Source organism: Chlorocebus sabaeus, chromosome 1 (assembly GCF_047675955.1).
Source record: "Chlorocebus sabaeus isolate Y175 chromosome 1, mChlSab1.0.hap1, whole genome shotgun sequence".
Classification (NCBI taxonomy): domain Eukaryota; kingdom Metazoa; phylum Chordata; class Mammalia; order Primates; family Cercopithecidae; genus Chlorocebus; species Chlorocebus sabaeus.
Window position 1 is genome coordinate 83,544,442 of NC_132904.1, and position 21,381 is coordinate 83,565,822.

Here is a 21,381-nt window from a genome sequence, read left to right on the forward strand (position 1 = left end):
TTTTCTAATTTCCCGTGTGATTTTCTCTTTAATCCACTGGTTTTTAGGAATGTGTTGTTTGATTTCTACATATTGATGAATTGTAAGCATTAGTATGCTTCCTAAGCACCTCAAATTTAGCAGCCCAAAATTGAACTAACTTTTTTGTCTCTTCTCTCTACCTCACCTTGCTTTTTATCCTATCTTCCTTAGCTTTATGATATGCATCATTATTTATACACTTCCCAAGACAGTAACCCTGGAGATATCCCATATTATTAATATTTAATTCTTTCTTATGGCCATAGCCAGTAAATCATCTAGTCTTATTGCCTCTTCATCTCTTTCCTCCCCAGTTTTTGGCATGCATCATGTCTTTACCAACACTACTCTATACTAGCTACTCTCATCATCTCTCTCCTTGACTACATCTCTTGCCTTTTGGCCTATAGTTTTTGACCCTTCCAATTCACTCCCCATATTGCCAACATAATATTCTTGCACTCATATTTGTTTTTGTTTTGTTTTGTTTTGAGACAGAGTCTCACTCTGTCACCCAGGCTGGAGTACAGTGGTGCGATCTTGGCTCACTGCAACCTCTGCCTCCTGAGTTCAAGTGATTCTCCTGCCTCAGCCTCCCGAGTAGCTGGGATTACAGGCACATGCCACCAAACTCAAGTAACTTTTGTATTTTTAGTAGAGACGGGGTTTCTCCATGTTGGCCAGGCTGGTCTCAAACTCCAGACCTCAGGTGATCCGTCCCCCCTTGGCCTCCCAAAGTGTTGGAATTACAGGCGTGAGCCACCGCGCCCAGCCTTGCACTCATATTTGATCATACTATTTTCTTTCTCAAAACCTTATTACCCATGGAACAATTTTCAAATTGCTTTGCATAACACTTAAGCCTTCGAGATACGGCCACTATCTCCCTAACCTGCCTCATGTCCCATCATTCCCCTACACTATCACATCTTACTCTGTTCATCCAGAAAATGCATATATTATTGAACTTGCCATGTGTCTTTCATGCTACCATGACCTTGAATAGTGATAGGAGCCTTAGCTCCTAGGTATCTCCCGCCAAACTTGGCATCCCTCAAATCGACATATTTCATGTCAGCTGAAAAACTGCCATCTCTGGAAATTATGCTGTTTCCCCAAACAAATTTAGGTGCTCCTCCTATACTCACAATATATTTGTCTCTGTCTTCAGTAAAGCAATTATTTTATTATATTCTGCTCATTGGAATATTGGTGTTCTAATTAGAAAATAGCTTCTTGAAGACAGGGCATTTATTTTATTTATCTCTATATTTCAAGTGCTACAGTAAAGTTTGGCCTAAAATAAGTATTCAGTGATGAAATCTCCATTGTTCAGTACCCTACCACATACTATATAACATCATTAAATTTCTATCACCATCAGTGACTCAAGAATGTTACTGATTTAACTATATCATCCCAAGAACTTCATAGGCAAAATTAGCAAAGGAAAGAAACCTGTAACCCTTTCTCAGTACTGTGACTGAATAATATTATGCATACCATATGACTCTCTTCCTCAAATTTCCTCTTCATAAATTAGAGGCGAAGTCCCGTATTCACTCCCATGATGGTTAACTTTATGTGTTAACTTGGTAGGACACGGTGCCCAGATATTTGGCCAAACATTATTCTATATATTTCTATGAGGATATTTGGATGAGATTAACATCTGAATCAGCGGACTGTGAGTAAACAGATTACCCTCCATAATGTGTGTGGGCTTCATCCAGTCAGTTGAAGGTCTTCGTAGGACAGACCGATCTATCTTGAGCAAAAAGCAATTCTGCCAGCAGACAACCTTCAGACTTGAACTGCAACATCAGTTGTTCACTGCCTCTCCAGCCTGCTGATCTACCCTGCAAATTTTTGACTTGCCAGGCTTCATATACATAATCACCTAAACCAATTGTTTAACATCTCTCTCTCTCTCCCTCCCTCTCTCTTTATAAACTCACACATCATATCCTATTTGTCCTGTTGTTCTGGAGAACCCTGACTAACACACTGTCTAGGAATCTTTTCTATTGTCTTGGGCATTAGGTCTTTCATTTTAAAAGAAGAATTCAGAAAATACGTCCATCACTTCTCTAAAAGCTGAGCAATTTATTATGTTCTTGCTTGCAAGATGGCAAGTGTGGACTATCTGATGGTTAATGATGATGATGATGATGACGGTGATAGGAGGTAACATTTAGAAAGTGATTACTCTCTGACAAGCATTGTGCTAAGTGTTTTATATGTTATCTCACATAATTTGTGCAATAGGACAGGCATGATGGCTAACATCTGTAATCCCAGCACTTTGGGAAGCTGAGGTGGGAGAACCGCTTGAGTCCAGGAGATTGAGGCCAGCCTGGGCAACAGTGAGACCCCGTCTCTAATAATAATAACAATTTGTGCAATGGGTGCTTTTAGGAGTATAGCCCCACAGTTGTCAGCCCTTTCCAAAAATTGCCCTGAGCTGGAGAGAGCTACCTCATTTGATGCCACACTCCCTTCAGGGAAAGGACAGCCTGCTTCCCATGATGGATCATTTGTAGGAGTATAAAGACCTCAGCTCCCTCCCTGCATTGCAACACAACTCTGAAGTGCCCTCCCAGCTTTAAACTGTCCTGTGAAGTTGCATGAAGCCTCTGTTAAAACTGTACTGCAGCTCAGTTTCTCTGTCTGCCCAATTCGCTTCTTTCGCTCCCTCTTCACAGGTGTTAATCCTGAAAGCACGCCCTAATAAACTTCCTGCATACTATTCTGCATCTTAGAATTTGCCTCTCAGAGAACCCAACCTGCAGCAATCCTGCTATGAAGATTAAATGTAATCGTCCACATAAAGTTGGCTTGCGGCTGGGTGCAGTGGCTCACACCTATAATCCCTGCACTTTGGGAGGCCGAGGTGGGCAGATCACTTGAGGTCAAAAGTTCGAGGCCAGCCTGGCCAACATGGCAAAACCCCATCTTTACTGAAAATACAAAAATTAGCCAGGCATGGTGGCAGGTGCCTGTAATCCCAGCTACTGGGAAGGCTGAGGAAGGAGAATTACTTGAACCCAGGAGGCAGAGGTTGAACCCGGGAGTCACGATCGCGCCACTGCCCTCCAGCCTGGGCAATAAGAGTGAGAATCCATCTCAAAAAAATAAATTTAAAAAAAAAGTTGACTTGCTCAAGACCTAACATTAAGCAAGTAGTCAAACGATGGAATTATTATTATTTGCCACCTAAAAAGGTAGGAACTATTATTATCTCCAGTTTACAGGTGAAGAAATTGAACTTTAAGGAGGTTAAATAATTCACCCAAGATCACTATATAGCAAAATTCAAAGTAGATATCAAATATAGATATGACTGACTCCAGAACTGTGCTCGTTCTTATTACACTCTCCTGTCTTCTTTTAAAAATCATTCTGGAGACTTTCCCCAAATGCAATATCTGGAGGAAGGTACATGGCAGGTGGGGATTGGGTTCTTAAGGCAATGTTTGGTATCAGCTTGGGATGGTAGTGAATTATAGTCAAATGCCAACTCTGCCCAGAGGTGAAATGGTAAATGGGAAATGACCAGAAGGGGTCAAAAAAACAGGAAAAACCAAACAAACAAAAAACCAGAAGCATGAACGTCCCAGCAAAAAAGCCAGGACTATCTCCAGAGGAAAATTTCTTAGTGAATGTGAGGGAATAGATGAGAAGATTCAGAAAATATTCCCTGTGAGAACATGGAACACCCCTATACGAAAGCACTTTAAAAAGTCAAATAGTCCTGACGCCCACCGTGAAAGAATATTATAACTGTCCCAGGAATCACATTCAATTCCACACATAATATTTACTGTGCACCTACATTATTTCTGTCTTTGAGGAGCTCATAGTCCAGTGTACTGGGAGTAGGGGTGGGAGGGAAGAGAGGCAGATATACATACTGAACAACTAAATAATATTACACAATGGTGGCTGGGCACAGTGGCTCATGCCTGTAATCCCAGCACTTTGGGAGGCCGAGGCGGGCAGATCACCTGAGGTCAGGAGTTCGAGACCAGTCTGCCCAACACGGTGAAACCCTGTCTCTACCAAAAATACAAAATTTAGCCACGTGTGGGGGCATGCGCCTGTAATCCCAGCTACTCGGGAGGCTGAGGCAGGAGAATTGCTTGAACCCAGGAGGTGGAGGTTGCAGTGAGCCAAGATTGTGCCATTGCACTTCAGCCTGGGTGACAAGAGTGAAACTCTGTCTCTGTCTCAAAAAGGCAAAACAAAACAAAAAAAGAACGAAACACACACACACACATACACACACACACTGTTACTGAGCGTCAAATTGGTTTCTTTTTTAAAAACAAACAAAAAAAAATCCCTAAGCTGACACATAAGGCATGGTTGATTCTGCTCAGGAAGGCCCTAGAAGGCTTTACAGGGGAGGCAATATTTGAACAGGACCTTGAAAGAGAACAAGCCTCTATGCAGACAAGGGGAATTTGAACAGACTATTTTCTAAGAGGAAGAAAGGAAACATGCTATTGTTTGCTTTTCTCCAGAGTGTAGGGAGTGCTCCATAAGGAATAATCACTTCATTGTCTTACAATAAATCGTGGACACTTGGTATTTGCCATATTTCAACAACTGGGGGTAAATCCTCTAGGAGAATCACTCTAAATCCAAGCACTTCACCCTCTCAAAGGCTTGTCATGGGGCAAAAGAAATGGTCCTTTGAATTCACATGTCATACAATCCCCGCCAGAAAAACATGTGTATGGGGAAGGCAGCCTGTGTTCGGTGGAGTTACACGTAAGAAACAGATGTTTTGCTGTATTCTGAGAGATTGTTGGTCATTCCTGAGAAATTGTTGAGAGATTGTATGATCATTTCTGAGCCATGTCCCCTAAGACTTAAAGGAGAGCCCCATCTGTAAATCCTAGTAGCAGGCATCTGTGTCTAGACCACAGGAATTCTATCTTCAGGTTCCAACACTGGGGTGTTTGAAACTGAGAAGGCAACTTCATGCTGATAGCACAGTTACAGCCAGATGCTTCAAAGCTGGAGGATCCAACTGAATTGCTTCAAAAGTTTTCTGGTTCCTAGCACTGCCTAGCAGATGGCAAGTTTGCCCCCTGGGAACTTGCTGCCAGGATGAAGTAATGTCTTTTTGCAGTTACTGTCTCATTGTTTTTAATAAGTGTTGATGTGATGCACAAATGCACTTTATAAAGCCCTGGTCCCTCATGGTGGGGATGTGCCTGGTCCTAATCCTTGGGAGAGGCAGTTTTAGGAAATTATAAGGAAGTGAAAATGATTCTTTCTGACCATCTCTGCTAACAACTAGCAATAGTTAAGCAGCCTTTGATGAGTCCTTTGGTTACTCAAACAAACCTGGTATGTAGAGCAGGCACTGCCAGAGCCTCATGGTCTTTTTGTACAGGAGTGGTGTACAGTTCAGCAGATAGGCACAGCAAAATCCTCTTCTGCCATTCATATCAGGGACTTCTGAAATCCAGAGATGGGGCAATGTGGGCCCTGTCTTAGTCTGTTCCTACGGCAGTAAGAAAATACCTGAGACTGGGTCATCTATAAAGAAGAGAAATATATTTCTTATAGTTCTGGAGGCTGGAAGTCCAAAATCAAGGCACTAGCAGGTTTGGTGTCTTGCAAGGATGTGATCTCTGCATCCAAAATGGTGCTGTGTTGCTGCATCTTCCAGAGGGCATGCTGTGTTCCCACAAGTTGGAAGGAATGGAAGGAGCAAAAAAGGAGCTGAATGCACTCCCTCAAGTCCTTTTATAAGGGTGCTGATACCATCCATGAGGCAGAACCTTTATGGCCTAATCAGCTCCTAAAGGCCACACCTCTTGATACTGTTGCACTGTGGATTATGGTTCAACATGAATTCTGGAGGGACATAAACATTCAAACCATCATAGATCCCTTGTGCCTAGAACTCTCGGGGAAGAGGCTGAACACTCAGCTTCACCTGTCACTCTGAGACTTACCCATCAGAAATGTCAAATCCTGAATATGACCATTCAGTAACAGAAATCTCCTTTCCCTCCTTTCTCTGATGTGCAATGGTTCTGCCTGTTAGAATCATCTGGAGAGCTTTTTAAAAATACCAAAGTCAGGAGCTCGACCCTAGAGATTCAAATTTAACTGATCTGGTATTGGGCCTGGAAATCCTCTATTTTTTAAAAGTTCCCCAATTGAGGCCAGGTGTGGTGGCTCATGCCTGAAACCTGGCACTTTGGGAAGCCGAGGTGGGCGGATCACTTGAGGTCAGGAGTTCGAGACCAGCCTGGCCATCATGGTGATACTCCATCTCTACTAAAAATACAAAAAATAAAAAAAATTAGCCAGGTGTGGTGGTGCACACCTGTAATTCCAGCTACTCAGAGGTTGAGGCATGAGAATCCTTTGAACTTGGGAGGCGGACATTGCAGTGAGCCGAGATCATGCCACTGCACTCCAGCCTGGACAACACAGTGAGATTCCATCTCCAAAAGAAAAGAAAAGTTCCCCAGTTGAGTCTAATGGGCAGCTAACATTAAGAAGCATTGACCTGGAATCTCATACCTCAGCATAAAGCATAAAATTTCTATCCATATTTATGTCAGAACAAAAGTTTACATCAGCTGTTGATAATACCAGTGAAAAAAATATGATTAATAATTGCTTAAATTGTATCTGTGTGGGGTAAATGCACCTGATAGCAATAACTTAAGCATACCCTTAGAATGACCCTGTATGGCAGACACATCTGAATGTGTGTTCCAAGCTCGGGAATTCGGGAGTGGCCAACCCAGAAATTATTCCTTGTTTATGAAGAACATCTGAGCCCCTGGCCTGAACCATGGAAGTGAAGCACGGGCTGTACATGGGATTGAGGCCCTAAGTTTTGGGTTAAATGAAGGTTGCCAGGTGGAGGTCATTAGGGGAAGGTGTTAAGTGAAAATGCTATATAAACTGCATGCTGTTTGCAAGTGGTTGCAGTTTTCCTGCTCAGCCCAATGCCACTGGGCCATGTGGTTATGTTGTCCAGGCCACCACCACTGGACTTTCTCTTCTGTGTGTAAGCCCTTAATAAAACCCCGTATCTCCTTTGCTGACTCTGGGTCTCTTCTTCAGCCTCTTGAACCTGGTGCTCTCCCTATTAAGGTTAATCAAGGTTCAGCAGAACAACCAGTTAGCAATTTACAGTTTGCCATCTTCAAAATGCCTTTTGGTTCGGTGAGATAAAGTGGCTAACCAGGAGTAAGCAGGTAGGATGTGCCAAGGCTTGGTCTAAAACACCTAATTATTTGAGCTCAACTCCTTCCACTGTTCCACCCCCAGCTCCTCAATTGCCAAGCCTGTTTTCTGTAATCAGACTGAGCCTGTGAGACATTTACAGCCGGCCCTCCACCACTGGACTGAAGTAGAACAGCGAGGTAATTATCAGAATAATTCAGGTAATGGCAGTTTATTTTCCCTGAATTACCTGGATAATTACCTCAAGCCTAATAAGATAGAGAGAAGCCAGAGCCACATTCTGATGGGTTTATTGCCCCCTCAACAATGTGTTCTTGTTTAAAGGTCCTGACTTAAAGAAATAATTTGTTGAAGCTTGTGTCTTCCTTATTTGCCACAGGATATTCCATAAATCATCTGGGAAAGGTACCAGTGTGTAATTGTCCAACTCCTGTGCCTGTTGAAAGCTCCTCCAGGCTGAGGAGCACGGCTGTCCTGGATTCCTGACGTGTTCTCTGAGTTTTGGGGAGTCATTAGCTCAGGTAATGAGGTGACAAAGAGGAAGTCTTCTGGGTGTTAGATTTTTGTTTCTCCTTTTCTTTTTGTGTGCCTTCCCACATTTCTTAACTACGTAACCGAATATTTCGCACTATGTCTGATATGGTTTGCCTGTGTCCCCACCCAAAATCTCATCTTGAATTGTAATCCCCATAATCCCCACGTGCCAAGGGACCAGGAGGAGGTAATTGAATCATGGGGGCAATTTCCCCCATGCTGTTCTCATGATAGTGATTGAGTTCTCACGAGATCTGATGATTTTATAAGTGTTTGGTAGTTCTTCCTGCGTTCATGCTCCTTCCTGCTGCCTTGTGAAAAAGGTGCGCTTCCCCTTTGCCTTCCACCACGACTGGAAGTTTCCTGAGGCCGTCCCCAGCCATGCCGAACTGTGAGTTAATTAAACCTCTTTCCTTTATAAATTACCCAGTCTCAAGCAGTTCTTTATAGCAGTGTGAAAAAAGACTGACACAGCATCCTATTTTCCTGTGCTGAACTTGATCTGTAAAATGGAGCACCTTGTCCAAGAGACAAGACCTGGGCTTTCACATCAAGCCTCATGGCCAGAAACTGGGGAACCCAAAGCCAACTAATGGGACAGGAGCTTCCTGGTTCTGCTGCTATCACTATTTGCTTTGTTAAAATGACCAAATGTCTCACAGGAAGAGGTGTCTATCTCTTTCCGAAAGGGAATTCCTCCTCTAGGGCACTTGGTCCTCTCTCTGGAGCCTTACTTCATTGTCACTCCCTCTTTTCTCTCTCTGCCGTCTTTGCTGTCCACTGGCTCCTTCTAGATAGGATTAAGTCTTCCCCATCCCCGTAAGTAGAAAGTGAGGAATTGAATGAGATTGGGCAGGAGCTGGCCATGGCCGAGAGTTGGTGGAATGACAATATTACGAGATGGAAAGCAGAAAATAGAAGCCAGAAAATGCAGCCAAGTCAGATACACCAGATGAATGCAGCAATATGGAAGCAAAGAGAGATGAAGTTCCAAATAAACATGATATGATGGAAAACCATGGGTTTGGAATTGAATCCTGGCTGCTTAGCTCTCTAGCTGTGTGATAATCTTTAAAACTGACGTATTATTAAAACCCACCTCCCAAGGCTTTATAAGATTGAATTATTTGTTGCATGCAAAATTACTTGGATAAATTTTATACTCATTAATTATTACTATTATTATTGCCAAAAAGGGAAATGTAGCCAGCTATGTTAAATGCTTCTTGGAAGCAGAGTGAAAAAGGTACTGGGGGTCTTCTAGTCCTATCTTTGAAAGTTTTGAGACCTCTCCTCATAATAAGAAAAACAATTCACAAAGTGATCAAGAATTTACATATATATATATGTAGTGGGTTGAATAGTGTCCCCCAAAATTTATGTCTACACTGACCCTTGGAATGTGGCCTTATCTGGAAATAGGGTCTTTGCAGATATAATTTAGGTAAAGATCAAGATAAGATCACACTGGGTTAAAGTGGGGCCTAAATCCAATGACTGTGTCCTTATAAGAGACAGAAAAGGGCACAGAGAGAAGATGCTGCGAAGATGAAAACAGAGATTGCAGTTATGCTAACACCAGCCAGGGAATGCCAGGAGTCACTAGAAGTTAGAAGAGCCTAGAAAGGATTCTCCCCTAGAGCTTTCAAAGAGAGCTTAGTCCTGCCACACCTTGATTTCCAACTTCTGCCCTCCAGAACTATGAGAGAATAAACTTCTAATGTCCTAAGCCACCCAGTTTGTGGTAATGTGTTATGGCAGCCCTAGTAAACTAATACATGTAAGTATCTGAATCCAAAGCTTCACAAATTATACTTACTGTGTGTGATACACTATGATAAATCCTATTAATGCTGGCTGTAAACCACTAAATTGATTTCTGACCCACTTATCGGTTGTGACTCATGATTGGGAGAAACATTGTTCTACTATATCTCTCATTAAGGATGAATGAAGACTGAGAAAAAAATCTTTGGATTTGGTGATTAAGAGTCAATGCTGGTCCTCATGGAAATAATTAAGGTAGGATGGCAGGAGCTATCTACTTAGCACAGAAATGTGATCATTATAGACAGGTAGATAAAAATAGATGGATAGATATAGATATATAGATATAGATATATACATGCATTCTATATTTTGTGCCCAAAATATCAGTGGCTTAAATAAAAGCATATTCTTCTTGTTAAAAATAATTTAAATAAAGGTAAATTATTTACTCTCATACAAATATAAAATGAATACATGTCAAAGATTTTAACTCATTAACTAATGAAGGAACCAGTAAGATATTACTACCAGCTCAAAGGAGAATTTAAAGTACCCCACTTACAGAGGTCAATCAGGAATACTGAAGAGAATTTACAAATAGATGTAAAACTGGTTTTTTCCAAAGGGCAGAAGTAGAGAGGAAGTAAAGGGGATAACCAATTCACGGACAGAATTTGTTTTCCTTTTTTTTTTGTTTGTTGGTTTTTGTTTTTTTGAAATGGAATCTCACTCTGTCGCCCAGGCTGGAGTACGGTGGCACAATCTCGGCTCACTGCAACCTCTGCCTCCCAGATTCAAGCAATTCTCCTGCCTCAGCCTCCCAAGTAGCTGGGATTACAGACATGCACCACCACGCCTGGCTAATTTTTGTATTTTTAGTAGCATAAGGTTTCACCAGGTTGTCCAGGCTGGTCTCAAACTCCTGACATCAAGTGATTTGCCCGCCTCCACCTTACAAAGTGCTGAGATTACAGGCATGAGCCATTGTGCCCAGCCAGAATTTGTTTGTATGTGGAAAAGAAATCATCTTTGCCTTGCTAGCAGTTCTCTACAATTTACAGAGTTGCAAAATAGTTCAAAGACAATGAATGGTAGAGGTAACCTGGCTGGGTAAGGTACTCAGGACACCCAAGAATCTTTTTGTTGCCCATTTCAAAACCCTTTGCAATTTTTCCTGGCACTCTCTTATATAATCCCATGAGAGTAAGTATTCTAGAACTCCCATGGCAGTTCCCAGTATCAAGGGACCAGTGCCTTCCATCTTATTGCTTATCCATTTCTAGGGTGACACTTTCATGTTTGGCAATGTAGGGAAGGAGAGGTAGTAGGAACAAGAAGGGAAAATCAAGCTGAAGAAAGGACTAACCTTGACTGGTCACTGTCTTCAACTTCAAAGCTCACAGTGCAGATGCCATCCCCTCTATGCAGCCTTGCCTAATCACCATAGCTAAAATCTCTTTCTCCCCTAAACTCCCATGTCCCTTGATATCTGCCCTTCTTCCTCATCACTATTTTGTATATATCTTATCTCTTCTGTAGGCTCTAAGGTATCTCATTTATGTTTTTAATGCTCATAGCTTCTAGCACACTGCCCTGCCCAAAGCTGACATTTTATTCAGTTATTACCATCCTGTCTATTGAGCTCTCTTCAGGACAAAGCCAAAGAAAGAATCTAGTATTTTTCCTCCCCTTTCAATAACACAGAGAGTTACCAGTACTCTTTCTTTGATGGCATTACAGTGAGACTTCAGATCATGAGTTTGAGAATTCTGGCTTTCAAGTCATATTCCATTTTGATATACAGTAACATATAAAGATTTAATCAAATATAAGGATTTAATCAAATAATTAAACATCTATTCTACCCAGGACAGTCTGGCATATTAGAAAGTAAGAGAAATTTTGAATACCACAGACCAGGGTACAAATCCTGGTCCTGCTACTCACTAATATATGTGACCTTCTGTGGGTCACTTAACTTCTCTGGGCTTCTGCTTTCACATTCATTAAATGAGGATAATAAATCCACCTTGCAAGGTTATTGTGACATATAAGCCTATTGTATACACAATGTCTATCATAAATTCAATGGCATTCACTAATATTAGCATACAAAACTGAGAATATCTGGATTTTTGACTGTATTTATCCTTTATTTATCTTTTTTTTTTTTTTTTTTTGAGATAGGGTCTCACTCTTGCCCAGGCTGGAGAGCAGTGGTGCGATCTTGGCTCACTGCAGCCTTGACCTCTTAGGCTTAAGTGATCCTCCCACCTCAGCCTCCCACCTCAGCCTCCTGAGTAGCTGGGACTACCAGCACATACTACCATGCCCAGCTAATTTTTGTATTTTTTATAGAGATGGGGTTTCACCATATTGCCCAGGCTGCTCTCGAACTTCTGGGCTCAAGTGATTGGCCCACTTTGGCCTCCCAAAATGCTGGGACTACAGGTGTGAACCACCGTGACTGGCCTGTATTCATCTTTTTTAACCAGATGTTTGGTACTATTGTGTAGTCACAGCTATAGTTAGTAGAAGGTAAGTCAAATTCATGTCAGTTATGGCCAAATATGAAGATGAATTAACAAATGCATCTGATCAGTCCATCCATAATTTCAGTCAAATTATCAGGAACTATATAATTTGCATAATACAACTAATTGTTCATCTTTCTGTGAAGTGTACCCACTTCACAGTTGGGACAGGTTTATGGCAGTAGCTGTACAACTTTTAAAATCTGCCTTTGTTTCTTATTTATTTTGAAATGGGGATCTTTTTAAACTCCTTAAAACTTGAAGTAAGTCTCAGAGACCCCAACTAAAACTACCAAGTAAGTTTGTACAGGAAACTTTTCTTTTCCAAATGTCATTACAGGGCAGATATTTCAGGGTGTAGATATATATATATGTGATAGTATTTTAATAATTTGTTGAGCCTTAAGGTACAGTATCAAATACTGCTCATTCCTTCCTGTTTAGAGGGGAGGAGTGGAAACAATAGGGAAGCAGAATGGAATGACTTATTCAACTTTCCCATTCTTTAATACAGCATTGACCTTTGTAAAAGAAAACACATATACACATGCACATAAACAAGGACTCCCATTTACCTTATTTTCCATTTTAAATTATAGTACCCAGTCATTCATCTTTGTCACGATCCACCAAATAGTTTTGTAAGAACATGTTTCATAAACAAGCTCTCCTTTCAGCATCAGCCAGAAAGGTTAAGGTTTCGATCCTGCATGATAGAAACCCTTTTTGTAATTCTCCCCCAAACATCTGTTCAGTCACTCATCATTAACATCTGTCACCCATTTCTGGGCTCAACCCAAACAAAGCTATGTTTTTCTGTTTCTCTAACAAACTCCATTTCAAATTGTTACCAAGTAATTCCTACTCAGACTAATCTTACACAAGGATTGAGAAGATGTCTTCTTGGATCAAATTCATCTTCCACTAATGCAGCATCTACCCTGAAGCCTTGGCAAAAGCTTAATGGCTCAGAGGAAGGGAAATTCCTCACAACATGCTAACATCTTCCTGCCTGAAATTGTTACATTGAAAACTTCTAATTCTCTTTAACTTTCCAGGGTTAGCAAAATGCCATCCTATACATCTTATACATACGTATATCTTTAACTTCAGCCCATCATTTACCCTATATAAGCCCCAGCAGGGCTGCTTTGCAAACCAACTGAAATAAGAACATAAGAAATGACTTTTTAATACTTGGTCCAATTATTTGCATAAAAGGGCCAATAAATATTGGTTCATTTGGAAAGGTAATGCAATGTTTAAAAATATGTGGAGAGACCTGAATTGAGATCTTGGAAAATCACCTCTAAGTCAGGTAACCTTGGATACTTTAGTTAATGGCCCTGGGTCCTCATCTACTTAAAGGAAAAATGGATTCCTTACAGAATTAAAGAGTTAAAAGGACTATTGCACATAAAGTGCTTTTTTTATTTTAAATTTCTTAGATAAAGATAGGGTCTCACTATATTGCCCAGGCTGATCTGAAACTCCTGGCCTCAAGCAATCCTCCCAACTTGGCTTACTCTCAATGTGCTGGAATTACAGGAGTGAGCCACCATGCCTGGCCAACGTAAAGTACTTGACACAGTGCCTGGCACATAGTAAACAACTCAGGTTATAGTAAGTATTTATTTTACTTATTTAATTGAGATACAAAGTCTTGCTCTGTCACTCAGGCTGCAGTGCCGTGGCACAATCATAGTCACTGCAGCCTCAAACTCCTGGGCTCAAATAATCCTCCTGCCTCAGCCTCCTGAGTAGCTAGAATGATAAGCGTGCACCCCTGGATAGTTTTGTTTGTTTGTTATAAATACTGGGTCTTGCTGTTGCCCAGTCTAGTTTCAAACTCCTGGCCTCAAGTGATCCTCCTACCCTAGGCTTTGGTTGCTGGGATTATGGCGTGAGCCATCACACCTGGCCAGTTTATGGTAACTCTTGCCATCATCATCTTCAAAGAAAAAAAAGAGCAGAATGGCTTGACCTTGCTCTTTGAGCTTAATATCTCCTTTTTCTCATTTCTGTTTAACCAGTATTTACTGAGAGCCTCTTATGGGCTAAAAGCTGTGCCAAATAACATGAAAGAGGCAAATTCCTTGTCCTCAAGGAGCTCTCCCTGGAGAAGATAGATAGATCTAGACTCTGCTTCAAATCAGATGATAGTAAGTGCTATAAATACAAAAGTAACATTCCCCACAGATTACTTGAGGATGTTTTAACACCAAATCTCTGATTTTCTTACTAGAAGTCTTTAATTGGAGGCTCATCTTACACAGTAAGTTAGGAATTTAAACCCCAGGGCAAATATTTCATTTCAATGAGAACCTAATGGATATAATCTAGGTCAATGTTTATAATTTCAGTAGTGCAGTGAGGAGAAGGGTTTTCACCTCTATTTCCATGGATTTTAAAAACAATCATAGTGAAGAAGGCCCCCAAAACTGAACCAGATGGGACAAGTGAATTATTATAACTTATTTATTTCCTTCGAGAAATATAGTATAAAAAGTATTTCAGAAAGCTCCCATAACCCATTAGAGTCTATTTGATATATAAGGATGCTAAATATTAATATCGATATTTTTTCTTGAGGAGCAGAATGCCAAGGACTCATTTTCTGTTGAATATAGTCAATAAGGAAGGAGTCTCTTTGAGAATTCCATCGTGACCATAGCTATGGGTCCCTTTCCTCATTATCTGGGGAAAGGACAAATGAAGTGGAGCACCTTTCAGAGCTACAGTTCTCTGCTGTTGTTCCTTCATGGGCCCCTGTCCTGGGGACATATGTCTTGTGAAGAAAATATGTGTCACACTGAGGATGTGATAAACGTGCTGAGACCACACAAAGAAACCGACTCCATCAGCAGGGGGGGATGGGGTGAGCAGAGCTTTCCAGGCAGAGGGAATTGCATGCGGTGGGGATATCACTTCTCTGAACCTTCATTTCCTGGCCTCTATGTGGAGAAAACAAGAAACATCTCTCTGGGTGCCCAGAAGTTCTTATATGTATTGTCTGGTAGTCATGGGTAACTCATCTATGTTAATTTATTTGTGGCCTAGAGTTACTGGACTAGGCAGTGATTAGAAACCAAGCCCAGGTATTCTGAGCACCAGGTCATGCAGGTTCCAGGGCATCACTCTACTTCCAGGCACACCCAGCAGACAAAGTGTATGTGCAAATCCCAGCTGACCTGCTACCATGTTCATAGGGTAAAGCTGGGAAGTATTTGTCCCTCAACCTTCAAACCCCACCTGCTTCAACAAACCCTGGCCTGCCCAGCATGCATTCCTGTGCTGATCCCTTCCCCAACCCCACACCCCACCCATGGGGCACTGGTAGGGGAGAATCAAGCTAACTCTTAACAAGTCAAGAAAAAAAAATACTACCCCAGCCAGGCGTGGTGTCTCATGCCTCTAATACCAGATCTTTGGGAGACTGAAGGGGGCAGATTGCATGAGCTAAGGAGTTTGAGACCAGCCTGGGCAACATGGCAAAACCCCGTGTCTACAAAACATACAAAAATTAGCCAGGTATGGAAGCTCGCACCTGCAGTCCCAGCTACTTGGGGGGCTGAGGCGGGAGGATCGCCTGAGCCTGGGAGGTCGAGGTGGCAGTGAGCTGAGATCATGCTACTGCACTCCAGCCTGGGCAACAAAGTGAGACCCCATTTCTTTAAAAAAAAAAAAAAAATACTACCCCAAGGGAGGCCTTGGCCATGAATTAAATTGGGAAGAGAAACTAATGACAAATGACACTGAAAAGGCTAGAGTTTTAAAAAGATGCTTTTAGTTGTCTTAAAAAAAAAATCCAAAGGCAAATCCGATAACCAAAGAATGCATGGTCTATGATGGAGGAAAGTAGGAAATTAAGTTAGATGAGGGAAGGAGCTGACTAAATGCCTCTTTGGAAATAGAGATGTTTCTAAGTCAACGGACCCTAAGGACATGTTTCCTGAGATACTTAATGCCAAATATGTTCTTTTCACTTAAGACTGGTATCTTGTTCTCTAAGTTGTTGAGATCTTTAATACTTGATTTATTATTTCCTCCTCAATGCTTTCCTCTCCTGTAATTGTAGACACTTTGTACTCGGTTTCAAGTTCTGTAAACTGCATTCTGCCTCCCAGGCAGGATATTTGGTAGTGGGAGGCAAGGGGAGGAAGCAGCTTGCATGTGCCCAGCATATGTTCAGGCTCTGTGCCCACCTTGCAATATGCATCTGATGACTCAGGCTATGTACTGTTTTTCTTAAATGCATATCTGATTCATTCTGCACGTAGAATTCAGAGATATTTAATGTAACGTAAGCAGATCATACTACTTCTCTGCTTGCCACCTGCCTGTGACTTCCCACCGTACCCAGAATGAAATCCACACTCTTTACCAGGTGCTACAGGGCTCTACATGGGCTGGCTCTGAGCCACCTCACCATGCTCATTTTGTGCCATTCTTCCCCACCATGTCTATGGCACACCTGTGTTCGCCTCTGACAGTGTATAGGCGACATCCTCTTCTTTTCAGCTCAGAGTCTACACATATGCTGCTCCCTCTCCCTGGAATCTCTTTCCCAGACTCTGCCTGGCTAGTGCCCACTCCTTCAAATTTCAGCATTATTGTCTCTCTCTCTCTCTCTTTTTATTTTCTAAACAGACAGAGTTTCACTCTTGTCACCCCGGCTGGAGTGCAGTGATGCTATCTCAGCTCACTGCAACTTCTGCCTCCCAGGTTCAAGCAATTCTCCTGCCTCAACCTCCCAAGCAGCTGGGACTACAGACACCCACCACCATGCCTAGCTAACTTTTGTATTTTTAGTAGAGATGGGGTTTCACCATGTTGGCCAGGCTGGTCTCGAACTCCTGACTTCAGGTGGTCCACCCATCTCAGCATCCCAAAGTGCTGGGATTACAAGTATGAGCCACCATGCTCAGCCTGTTAACTCTTTCTTAAAGAGGTCTTCCCTGTCTCTCAATCCAAAGTAGGCCAACCACTATTGTACATTCATAACAGCCTAGTCTTTCCTTATTAACACTTGTTATTTGTGAGGTTATTTGCCAAATGTCTGACACCCTACACCTGAAGGAGAGTAAACCTCATAGAGACATTGACCAATATGCAACTATTTTATGTACATTATATACCAAGACCCGAACATAGCTCTTGTCCCAGCACAGTGCATGATAAATGTTTAGAGAATAAATGAATGGCTGGCTTGAACAAAACTACCATCTTTTCTATTTCTGCTGTCGGAACTGAAAGAGTAGAGGTGGCCTCTATACCTCATCTCACAACAGAATACCAAATTATTAAAAGCGCCTGAAACCAAATTGAATTACAGTCAAAATGGTAGATTGACTGTCTTCTCCTTCTAGCCAAGGAGCTGCTAAAAAGGGAGGTCACTGGTCTAAAAAGTTATAAAGGACTTTGAGGAAAAGAAGGTGCATTTATCAAAACCAGGAAGGTTCTAATCCAAAGTCTCTTGAGAGGGCCAATCACCTCCATATATAGTCCTACGGTCACTCACATAAATGCCAAAATGTCAGAATTTAAAGTTGGCATTTGGAAGGGAAGTAGCTGTATCTCCACAGAAACCTGGACCCTACAGACCTTGCTCACATAGTACAGTATTTTCCAGTGTTACCCTGAGAAGCCCAGCTGTTCCCATAACTAAAGGCAATTTCCAGTCATTCCTTTGGTTTTCCACTAATTATACATTATTATTGTAATGGTATAGCATGTCAAGCCATGGTCTTTATGAAAACCAGGGTACTTCTGGGGGAAAACAGATAAAAGGGAAACTCATATCTCTGTCTCTGTCTCTACTGAACCAGGCATGGGTGATCCTTCAAGGTAGAAACTGGGTGTTGCTCATCTTTGCTTACCTGGAGCCTACAATGGTGCTGAGCACAGAGTAGATTGTCAATTAGTGTCTACTGAATGTCTACATAAATGATGGATAGATGGGAGTGTGTCTAAGCAATTTGTGGAGTTTTCTTTCACTGAAATAAAGTTGACCCTTGGACTATTCATTTAGGAAGATTATGTACTTATAAACTGACCCACCTGTGCTTAGACCCTATAGGGACATTCTCTACATCATCCCCCTCCCAAAACCTTATCTATTTACTCCCAATTTCTACTGCTCTGTTTACACTCAGCATGTCTTCTGACCTTTGGCAATATCTCCCAGCTGGAGTCTTCTCTTTCCTTGGATAAGGCATTGGTACTTAATTTTTTCTTTCTTAAGACCTGTTACTCAGCTTATCTCATTCTCATCTTTGACTGACCTAGATAAGGGTCCTCCCTCAAGCTTCAGCCACTTCAGGTGTAACTGGCTTTCTGTCAGCCCAAGACTTCTGAAACAGATTTTAAAGAGAGATGCCCTAGTAATTGGATAATTGGTGAGCTGCCAACAGATGACAGGTAACAGGCATGATGATATCATACATCTAGCTATCAAACTACTTCCAGATGTGGATAACTGAGGAGAAAAGATTAGTGTACATGATGCTACTACCTATGTTTTTTCTAGAAAGACAGTTAAAAAAAAAACCCAAAGCAAGATTTAAACATGACATCAACACACAGATTGGTGCTTGGTTTTTCTGCTCTCTGCTAATTCCACACTGCTTCATTCAGCTACTTTATGTTTTCAAGTCTGAATTGAAAATATCTTCCCTTGTTCCCAAGGATCAAAGATGAATATAATCGTAGTTAAGATCTTGGATTGTCAACTCTGGAAGGCCAGTGTGGACATTCTGGGTCTACTACTAAGTAGCACAGGCAAGCTATCTAACCTCTTCAAGCCTTAGTGTTCTTCTTTCCAAAATATGAAAAATAACAGCACAGAGGGAAATTGCTCACTGGAATTCCAGGACCTCACCTGTCCTGGATGAATATTTCCAACATTTAGATATCTTCAAAAGAACTTTTCCTGCTACCATTTGATCCAGGTCTTGCATCTTCTGGATATATTTTTTCCTTCTTTCCTTCCTTCCTACCTTTCTTTTTTCTTTCCCCTCCCCACTGCCCTTTGTTTATATGTTCTTACCTACTACATGGATTAAGGGATACATGTCTAGTGTCAATTTCCACAATGAAGTTAAAAGATATTTAAAAACGTGGCCGGGCGCGGTGGTTCACGCCTGTAATCCCAGCACTTTGGGAGGCCGAGGCGGGCGGATCACGAGGTCAGAAGATTGAGACCATCCTGGCTAACACGGTAAAATCCCTTCTCTACTAAAAATACAAAAAAATTAGCCGGGCGTGGTGGCGGGCGTCTGTGGTCCCAGCTACTCGGGAGGCTGAGGCAGGAGAGTGGCGTGAACCCAGGAGGCGGAGCTTGCAGTGAGCCGAGATCGATCGCGCCACTGCACTCCAGCCTGGGTGAGAGCGAGACTCCGTCTCAAAAAAAAAAAAAAAAAAGATATAAAAAACGTGATATCCAGTAAAATATAAACAAAAAATAATCATCCTACCTTCTATTTTACAAGCTATGGGTCACAAGGTCACTGCAATCACTCATAATGGTTCATATCCCACTATGGATGTCGTAGGGGCTGAGCCTCTGGCATGCCCACTGGTCATTTACAACCCAGCCCTATACAGTACCACAACACCAAGTTGTTCCTTAAGTATTGTAATTTTTAACATATAATCTTTTAAAATCTTTTTGAACAATTAAAATGCTTACTTCCAGACCCCTGGGTAAATGACTTACTTATTCTACCTCCTTCATGACCTTGAAGTGAGGATTAAGAGAGATAAAGTGTGTCAACCACCTGGTGTATGACCTGGCATAGGCAGGGTAAGCAATAATTTAGAATGTGCTGAAATGGGACTGTTTGAATTGGTAGCTGTTGCTTCTGAAGGCTTTTTCTAATAGATCCAGAGAAAAATAAGTCTAAAACCTTCTCACTATGACTGGAATGAGGTAAATCAGGGATAGCATATAGGTCTGAACATGCACACTCACTCTGACAAATAGTAGCCACCTGGAGTACAAATAAAGCTGCAGGAAAGAGTTCTGTGTTCAATCAGCACTGGTCACTGTGGACCTAGGTTGAAGGAATGACAACATGGGTGCTGTGTATTTGCTGTCTTTGCTGTTGTGATAAGCACATAGGACTGCCAGTTAGAAAAACTGGATTTTAGTCCTGCCCCACCTAGACACACCACCTCCAGCAAATCACCCAAGTTGAGACTGATTTCCTCATCTGCTTCCGTCCCCATCTTGCATGTTGTATCCTAGTAATCATAAACTGCTTGTGGTTCTCCCTATGTATCATTCTGTTGTCTAGTCCCTTGACTTTCCTTTGCCTGGAGTACCCATCTTATCCTTCTAACTCCCATAAGTCTTACCCTTCAGTTCCTAGCTCAAGCAGTGCCTTTCCCAGGAAGCCTTTCTCAACCCCCAGGTGGTGCTATGTACCCCAACTCTAAATGCCCACCCACCTGAGCATTATTCCTCTATTCTATGGGTTAGCAAACTTTTTCTATAAAGGTTCAATAGTCAATATTTTAGGGTCTGTAGGCCAGATAGCCTCGGTCACAACTATTATATTAAACTCTGCCATTTTAGCACGAAAGTATCTGTGGACAACATATAAATAAATGAGTATAGCTGTGTCCCAGTAAAACTTTACCGTTGGGCCAGACATGGTGGCTCATGCCTGTAATCCCAGCATCTTGGGAGGCTGAGGCAGGAGGATTGCTTGAGGCCAAAATTTAAGACTAGCCTGAGCAACATATTGAGATCCATGTCCACCAAAAAAAAAAAAAAAAAAGTTTTAATTAGCAGGGCCTGGTGGTGCATATCTGTAGTCCCAGCTACTTGGGAGGCTGAGACGGGAAGATCCCTTGAGTCTGAGTGTTAGAGGCTGCAGTGAGCTGTGGTTATACAGGTCATAAGGTATGACTGTGCGTCACAAGGTATGACGCACTTCAGTCTGGGGGACAGAGTTAGACCCTGTCTCGAAACAACAACAAAACAAAAACAAAAAAAACCTTTATTTTCAAAAACAGATGTGGGCTTGATCTACCCTATCAGGTAAGATGTCATACCGGAATTGATCCATATGCATATCTTTCTCTTTCACTAGACTGTGCGCTAAAGGCAGAGATAGGCCTTACTTCTTTGTACCTCTAACATTCAGCACATGGTGGCTATTCAATAACTGAAGTAACAACGCTGGAAAACTGGAATAATAATCTCTTTCTGGCTATTCCACAGGGCTATGGGTTTTAAGCATGATAAAGCATGTGAAAGCCCAGGACAGTGATAAGGCACCATTCAAAC

At 41.8% G+C, this 21,381-nt stretch overlaps 1 pseudogene; it reads right to left on the bottom strand.

The window, feature by feature from the left end:
• LOC103248922 (olfactory receptor 7E24-like) overlaps positions 1 to 21,381 on the bottom strand; it is a 40,383-nt pseudogene that overhangs the window by 18,027 nt on the left and 975 nt on the right.